Genomic DNA, 8,744 nt, shown 5'->3' with positions numbered 1-8,744 from the left:
GGAGCTGGGGCAGGGTGCCACAGGGATGCCACATCAGCTGCGTGCCCAGGGGAACGGGCTGCTCTGCCAGCACCCCCTCACTGCCCACTGAGCTCTCCTGGGGTGCAGACAGGTTGGACAGACAGCAGACTGCAGACAGTCAGGCATGGGCACAGCTGTTTGGAGAGGGTCAGCCAGAGCAACCCAACTGACCCTTGTCCCATTGGACCTGGGTGTTAGTATCAGCCATCCCTATGGACCTCAGCTGGGTCCTCCTCTCACACAGCCTGTGTCCTTTGCCTGGGATTCCTGTGTGCTCCCAAGTGAGGAGCCAGGAAGATCTCAGCAGGCTTTGCAGCATCTCACAGAGCTGGCCACCCTATAATGCCTTCACATCAGCAAGTGGGGCCACCAGCACAAGAAAAGCATGTCCTAGATCTGCTCCTGCCCAACAGCTCCACCAGCAGCCCAGTGGAGAGCCCCAGTACAGCCTTCCTACTCCATCCTCTCTCTTTAGGCAACCCACCTCTCTCCTTAGCCAGTCAGGGTCTTGCCATACCAGCCTCCACCAGGAGATGATGCAGTCCTCCAGTGCAGATGACAGCTGGATATCCTTCGAGGGGCTGTCTCTCAGCTCTTGTCAATGCTGGGAGCATCACTTCTGCATAAAACAGGCAAAAGCACCAGTGACATTGAAACAAGGCACAGATACAGAGGTGAAACCCATCCCCTCTCCTGTCCTTGCCACTGAGCAAGCCCAGGTCAGCCTGTTCTGCCTCTTGAAATGGTGATCCAAGTGCCCATGGTGCCCCCACACATTTCCCTGCCAGCCACCAGCAAGTGCTGGCCTGGAGAGCAGCTCAGTACAGCCGAGTCCTCCAGCACCCTGCTCCCCACCACCAGATCTCAGCTCTGGCAAACACAGCAGAGCACAGCTGCCTAAAAAAAGACCTTCTTGCTCTCCCCAAGGCATGGCTGTCTGCTTTAGAGCAAAGGGTCTTGATCCAGGTGGCTTCTTCCTGCCAGTTTGTCCCATTTCTACCAGCCTTCCAGCTCGGGGAGGCTCTCATCTGTGCACGTGGTGGAGTCTGTGCCCCCTGCTGTGGCATCTGGACCACCCCCAGAGCATCTGTTGAGCACCAGCCCTTCTCCAGCCAGGGGGGACCCACAGCTTCCCACCAACAAGCTGGCAAGGGAAGGGGAGAGAGGGAGTGGTGTCCCAGTCCAGGAGCAGAAAACATCGTTAACAGAGCATCAGTAGCTCATCAGGGGAAAGCAAGGCTGTTCTCAATTAGTTCAGATCTAGATTAGGCAAGAGAGGTGAGTAACAGCGTGGGCTGGACCTTTGTAAAGTTATTGGCTGAGATGCACTATAAAATCCTCTCTGTAAAAAAAGGAAAATGAAGAAATGCCATACTCAGGTCTGGTTTGTTTATTCAGAAATAAAGCAAATTAAAACATAAGTACTAGGACAAAATATGCCAGCTCTAAATTCTGCCTGAGATGATGATTTTATTAGCAAAGAATCTGGATCTCAAGTTACGTCTCAAAACAACACAAAACCAGATGCAGAGGTCAATACTCTCATGCCTAATAACAAGGCTTTCAGTGACATCCTTAAGGAAGAGATGGACTCATCGGTGCTGCAAGAGACTTCTCAAGCAAATCTGGACAGCAAAGAGGACAGCAAGACTTTGCTATTAGAATCTGCAGTTTAAGTTGAGACAGAGCATAACGAAAGCTCTGTTCCAAATGCAATCCCATGACATCACTCAGGCTCCACAATTAACATCAGCTGCTTCCCAAGTAGTTTTAAAAATGGAGATAAAGTCATAACTCATCAGCTAAACTCATCCCATAAGAAAAATCAGCGGTATCCTGAAAAAAGGAGGCCTTGAAGTCTCAACCTAAAGCCATTTCCAAAGGGAGTAACAGCAAGACTAGTAGGAAACAAGAAGTATGTGAGTGCCATACAATTTGAATCGCTCGCAGCAGAACTAGGACAAATGTCAAAAACCTAAAACTCTTGCAGCAGAATCAAGTCCTGTGGACAAAACAAAACACTCTCCACTACCAACCAAACAAAAGACCAGCAGGAGCAGATCCTAACTTTCCAAGCTGGGAAGAGACCACCCAGCTCCAGAGAATAACATGGGCATGAAAACAACGTTTGCCTACGTTCAAAGAAGATATTCAAAACCCCAGACCTAAAGATTGTCACACAAATGGTTAACAGATCCTGCAAGGAAAACAAATACTGGAGGCACTGGGACCAGATGGCATTTGTTATTTGTCTTTAAAGTCTTTTCTTCATTGCACTCACTTGTGTGTAAAACTGGTTTGCACTTCATTGCAACACTTTCCCAGCAGCCCTCTCTAAGGGGGGGTTGCAAAGTGACCCAGGGGAGGTGAGGCTAACGATGAAGAATGGAGGCTGGGACAGCCATGTGTCTGACTAACTAACTCCATGTCTCCCAACTGCTCCAAAAGTTAGGATTGAGCAGGTGAGCTGTGGCCACCAGCTGACACAGATATCTCCCACGGGACCACAAATGGGAGGCAGATGGATGAGACACCCTTCAGATCGACCTCTGGTTGCCTGTTGAGTGCAAGGGCTGTGCATGGCTGTGACATGAGTGTCTCCTCCAGCTCCACTCCCATGGATGTCAGAGGCCCTGCAAGTGCTGTCAGTGGTACCATAGATTGCCTTCAGCAAGCCTCAGCTGCCATCTAGGCACGGTTCATGTCTGGCAGAAAGTCTCCCAAGAGGGTTTCTTGGCTTTGCTTTCTGCTGTCTGTCCTGGAGGGAAAGTTGACGAGGCTTCACCACAAAAACATGCCACTATCAGCCCCTTCTCATTTAAGATCCCACAGCAGCATGCCAGCAGTGGAGATGTCAAGACCTTTTGCAGTTTGCAATAGACAAATATGGTACTACAACCATTAGAAAGATGTCCAGTGGGAGTGGGAATGGAGTCTCCAATACCATGGGGAACCCTCTCTTATCTTTAATGAATCCTAGAACAGTTTTGGTTGGAAAAGACCTTTAAGATCATTGAGTCCCAGCCCTCTCCTCACCCTGCCAAGCCCAGCACTAACCCCTGGCCCTCAGCACCTCAGCTCCATGGCTTTGGGATCCCTCCAGAGCTGGGGACTCCCCCAGCTCCCTGGGCAGCCTGGCACAGAGGCTGACACCCCTCTCAGGGAAACAGTTCTGCCTCATCTTCCTCTTGTCCTGTCACTTGTTATTTGGGAGCAGAGACCAGCACCCAGCTCCCTGCAGCCTCCTGGCAGGGAGTGTCAGAGAGTGCTGCTGTGTCCCCTCAGCCTCCTCTTCTCCAGGCTCAACACCCCCATTCCCTCAGCCCCTGCCCAGCCCCTTGTGCTCCAGCCCCTTCCCCAGCTCTGTGCCCGGCTCTGGCCACGCTGCAGCCCCTCAGTGTCCCTGTGGCAGTGAGTGAGGGGCCCAGCACTGACACAGCCCTGGAGCTGCAGCCTCCCCAGGGCCCAGCACAGGGGACAATCCCTGCCCTGCTCCTGCAGCCACCCCACTGCTGAGCCCAGCCAGGCTGCCACTGGCCTTCTTGCCCCCCTGGGCACGCTGCTGGCTCCTGTTCAGCTGCTGGCACCAAGCCCCCCAGGCCCTTTCCCTGCAGCAGTTCCCAGCCCCTCTGCCCCAGCCTGGGCTTGGGGTGCCCCAAGGGAAGGACCCAGCACTTGGCCTTGTAGAACCTCATCCCATTGCCCCTAGCCCATGGCTCCAGCCTGGCCAGGGCCCTCTGCAGAGCCTTCCTGCCCTCTAGCAGATCTACACACCCACCCAACTTTGTGCCATGAGCAAACTGACTGAAGGTGCCCTGGATCCCCTCACCCAGACCATTGCTGCAGACACTGAGCAGGGACAGGCTCTGCCCGTGCAGCACGTGGCTGCTCCCCCCTCTCTGCAGAGCCACACATGCATCACTGGCTTTGCAAAGGGGATTTTCCAGTGTAAACAGTTGAGGTGAACTCATGGAAATCCGTGGGTTGTTAATCCTCACTAATAACCACTGGCAGGAGCCTGGGGGCTCAGAGTCCCGGGGGCAGCCTGGGTTTGCTGCTCAGGGTTTGCTGCTGGGCACGTGGGGCTGTGGCCGTGGTGGGGCTGGGGGGAGCTGCACGTCCTGTTCTCCAGCCTCTCAGCCCAATTAACATCACCTCAGAGAATGAGGTCATCCTAACGGCCAGACAGTCTGGGAAAACACTTTCACAGCTCCAGGAGGATTTCCTTTTTCCTCCTTTCAATTGTTCCTCTGTGCTGCCTCCCTCCGCTCCCCCTCCCCAGCCATGTCCTCAGGCCTCCTTTGCACTTGGGCTCCTGGGTGCTGTTCTCAAGTAACTCCTTTGGGGAGGCAGGAGAGAGGCAGGAGAGGCAGCTGTGTGGATGCCAGGAGAGACCCCTGCCTCTGCTTCCCTGTGGCTGTGGGAAGGAGACAGCTGCTGAGCTGCTCCTGGCTGCCTCTGGCCAGCCCCAGACAGCACATCCCATCCCTGGGATGATGGGGAGTGACAGGGCCAGTAGCTCTGTCCTTATCCTCCTCTTGGTCACCTATTGAGGACAGTGATGTCTTCTCAGCCTGACAGGCAGGAGCAGCTCTGTATTTTGACACCAAAAGCACGTTAGTCCTCAAAGATGGAAATCTATTCAAAGACATGGCTTGCACCAGCATCTGCCAGGACTGCAAGGAGGCTCCCTTCGCTCCCTCACTGCAGCTCTCAGATCTAGAGCTGCAGAAATCAAGGTCCATTCGTGGGTCCCTCTGAAGTCACTCCTGAGAGGCCCCTCCAGAAATCTTGTGACCACAGCTGCTGTTGCACTCCAGGACCATTCAGCCACCCATCTCTCTACACTTGGTGATATCCTCTCTCATCTGATATCCCTCCCAGCCTCAGCCCATTACCTCGAATCCAGGACCAGCTTGCAAGGGGAATCCCTTGTGGGCTGTTAGCTAAACCGGGAAGGAGAGATGGGGTGTGAGAGGAGGATTGTGTTACACCAGCCAAGCTTCTGTGCAGTGTAATGAGGCCACTCTGGGGGTCCCAGGTAAAACTCCCTCTGCCCCAGGAGGCCAGGATAGGGCATTTGGAAAGAGATCTGTCTGTCCCTCTGTAATGCCATTGTCATATAGATACAGGGACCTGCTCTGTCTGTCCAGAGATGGTAAGATGGTGCAGGCAGCAGCTACTACCGAGTCACACAGCACTCAGCCAGTGGCATTGCTCACCCAACTGCTGATGGTTTGTTTTGTGCATCTTGTTCTGAACACCTCAGTTTTGTATCCCCAGGACTCTGCTCCCTGAGCTGCTCGGGTGCTGCATGGTCACTGCAATACATGGAGACCCAAGCAAATGAAGTGGGGCATGACACAAGACCCACAGTGCACAGAGAGGCCTGTTTGGGGGCATGTGGAGGACAGTGTTTGGAGAGTTTGTGTGCTTGTGGCTTTCTGAGGGATTGGACTCCCACTTGGGGGCACTTTTTCATCCAGATGTTGAAGGAGAACATCCAACGTGACCAGGATATGAAGAGGGACCTTCAGTGCCCTGGCACTCACCTGTGGACAGAGGTTCTGACACTCCTGGGACAGGCTGGGCAGAGGTTCTGACGCTCCTGGGATGGGCTGTGCAGAGGTTCTGACACTCCTGGGATGAGCTGGCCTTGGAGGGGAGATGTGCACATCCCACAGCCACCACCTGATGCTCCATGAAGCATCCAGTGAAAGGAGATCTCACTGTTTCAAAGGAGCTGCCAGATTTGTCCGTGGCTCCATCACAGCCCCAGGCTCTTGCACTTACAACCCTCTGCTGCATTATCCTTTCTGCATCACACTGTTTATTCCCATCAGGACTCACCATCTCTCCTCACCTCGGAAAGTGCTCCCATATGCAGCATCACTCTCCCCTCAAGCTCGCTGCCTGTCCTCTGCTCAGAACAAGCATTCCAGCGAGAGCTTGCCAGGCTGCCATTAGACATGACCTCAGGCCAGTGTGCAACTTGCTCCAAAGATGCCTGTTTTCCTCTGAGGGGAATGCACAGAACAGCTCTGATACAGGGATACAGAAACCCGTCTGATATGTTCAAAGAATTACTTGAGCATCTGCAAGGAGAGGGAAAGAAAAACAAACACGCGGATGAAAGGATTCCTGGAACATGACAAAGGGGGAAGAAAAGGAGACAGGGATGAATAAGGCCACCCAGACAGGTCCCAGGCTTTTTTGGGAGCCCACCGTTCCCTTGAGGAGAGGTATCTCGACACCTTCTCTGAGGCCAGACTGTCACCACCTGCCTGTCCCCTCTGTTCCTTCTCTGAAACACACAGTCAGACCAGTCATTTGGTGCAACTTCATCAGCCAAGGGCTGCTTTCTGCAAAGCAGAGACATTACACCTTAACTCCCCGGCCTCTGCCCTCACCACAGGGAGCTGCAAATGGTTCTGCAGCTATTCAATGTTATTCCTGACTCTCCTCTGCTTCCTTTGCACAAAACATGCAGCCCAGGGCAGACACTCCGTGCTGTACCCGGCACCACTCACATCAGACACATCCATCCATGTGCCAGTTTCCCAGGGCTTGCCCCATTGACATCCAGAAGTCTCCCAGGTATTGATCCACAGCTCTTTTCCTCTGCCCCAATATCAAGGCTGTGGTTTCATCCATCAGAAAAAAATAATGAGGGCTACCTGTTGTCTTCCAGAAAAACCAGAAGAGCCACAGCTCTGGCTGCACCCCAGGAGCCCACTGGAAAAGGATGCTGAGAGCAACTCACATCCCTCAGATGTTTGGAACTGGTCTGCAGGCTCCACACTGCAGTGCTGAGTTCCCAGGCAGGGATGACACAACCCTGTCCCGTGCTGGGGGAACTCCCATGGTCCCCAGCAAGAAGCAGGGATGTGGGATGCAGATCTCTAGGAAAGTCATCTTCAGTAGCCTTGAAGCCCTGCTTGCTCTGATGGATCTACTTGGTGTCACCTACACTCAGGTGTCCTTAGCCCTGGGATCCGAAGTCGCTTCACTGCTGTGAAGCTCAGAGCTGCTGTTCACTGCCATGAGGATCAGGCTCACTGTAAGGGATGTCTGGCTCACAAAAGAGGGTTGGAGGGGGTCACCCCTGGTGCCCACATGCTGGTACAGCAGTGCTGCAGCAGGCACTGCCCACAGGGACAGGAACAGGTCTGCCCTGCCCACAGCTGTGCAGACAGAAGCCGTGCATGAGCACGGCTCACTCACCCTGATGCACAGACCCAAGGACTGTCAGTGTCCTAATGGCATCAGAAACAGCAACAGAGAAGGGGAGCTGAGCCAGCAGGAAGGTGCTACCAGGACCAGACAAGGTGTGGGTGGGGTGGATGGGAAGCAGCAGGGAGACAGAGCTCTCCAGGTAAGTGCAGGAGACACCTTTTTCGTGGCTTTAGCCTTCACCCAGACTTCATTGGCTCAGAAAGCAAATCAGAACATGTGGGAGTGAGCTGCCAGCTTGGGACCAGCACTACCTGAGAGATCCCATGGGAGAATGGAGCACAGAATCAGCACAGTGAGGGAGGAGAGATAGGAGGGGACTAGCACCAGTGGGACCCTGCCTGGTCAGAGGCAGCTGGAGGCTGTGGGGCACATGGAGAGCTGAGAGGCACAGGGGCAGCTCTTCACCACCCCATGTGCAGCCCCAGGACTAACACCAGGTCCATGCCCAGATCCAAGTCCAGCTACTGCTTAATGCATGGCTGGACAGCAGGTGCCACTCAAAAGGGAGCAGAATGTGCCCTTGGAGCTGACTAACATGGGGACAGGAGGAGGATCCCAGCAAGGAACCTGCCCCACCACTTCTTCATGTCCTCTCTGCAGGGACCTCTCTGCTGTGACTATCTTTACCTGCTGTGTCCCAACAGAACCCAGACCCTGCCCCTTGGCTTTCCCCCACCACAACCACCTCCCCTGATGCAGGGCTGATGGGTCTAGCAGTGAGCTGATCTCCAGGGGATGCTGTGTGACTGCAAAGCCTCTTTGCAGCTGTTAAATTGGATGCTATTTGACCTCCTGAAGGTCAGACCTCCTGGGGTCCTGTCCTGGGAGGGATGGGGGATAACCATGCCTCGCTGTGGTGTGTGATGGCAGCACCAGCACCCTGAGCACAGCAGGTCACGGTGGCTGCTCTGGGAGGAACCAGGGCCCAGCCAGCACCAGAATCGAGCTGGTGCTCAGCAGCTCCTTCTGGGCTGCACAGACATCGCTGCTCTGAGGGCCCAGGCTGAGAGCCAGGACCATTAATAGTGCAATGACAGTGTTTAAATTGGAGCTGCCACCGCCACAGACACAATAACTCCTTGTGCCCGAGGAACTGATTAGCAACGGCCTCATGCTGCATTTTCCATCCCCCTCCTCAGAGCGAGGGCAAAGGGTGCAAAGTGAACCTTTGGGGCTCCATCCCACTCTGCCATCCCCAGGCCCTTCCCTGGAGCTGTGCCCTGTGCCTTGTCCCTCCCATCCAGCCGCTGGAGCCCCTCTGCAGAGCTTCAGGTCTGCGCTGCGACTTATTGTCGAGTGTTTACTGTCATTGCCGGGGAGACATTAGTTCAGATTATGTCAAAACAAAGTTATTCCAAACTCAATCCTCGAGAAAAATATTATTGTAAGCACTGATTGGCGAGGGGCAGCGTGTCTGCTGCCAGCAATCCCAAAGCCCAGGGGGTGTGGGGGGGAGATAGAATCTTTGTTTTCAAGCCAGGCTCCCA

Source organism: Colius striatus, chromosome 20 (genome assembly GCF_028858725.1).
Source record: "Colius striatus isolate bColStr4 chromosome 20, bColStr4.1.hap1, whole genome shotgun sequence".
NCBI classification, from domain to species: Eukaryota; Metazoa; Chordata; class Aves; order Coliiformes; family Coliidae; genus Colius; species Colius striatus.
The sequence above is the reverse complement of the archived record's forward strand: the minus strand, read 5'-3'. Positions refer to the sequence as shown.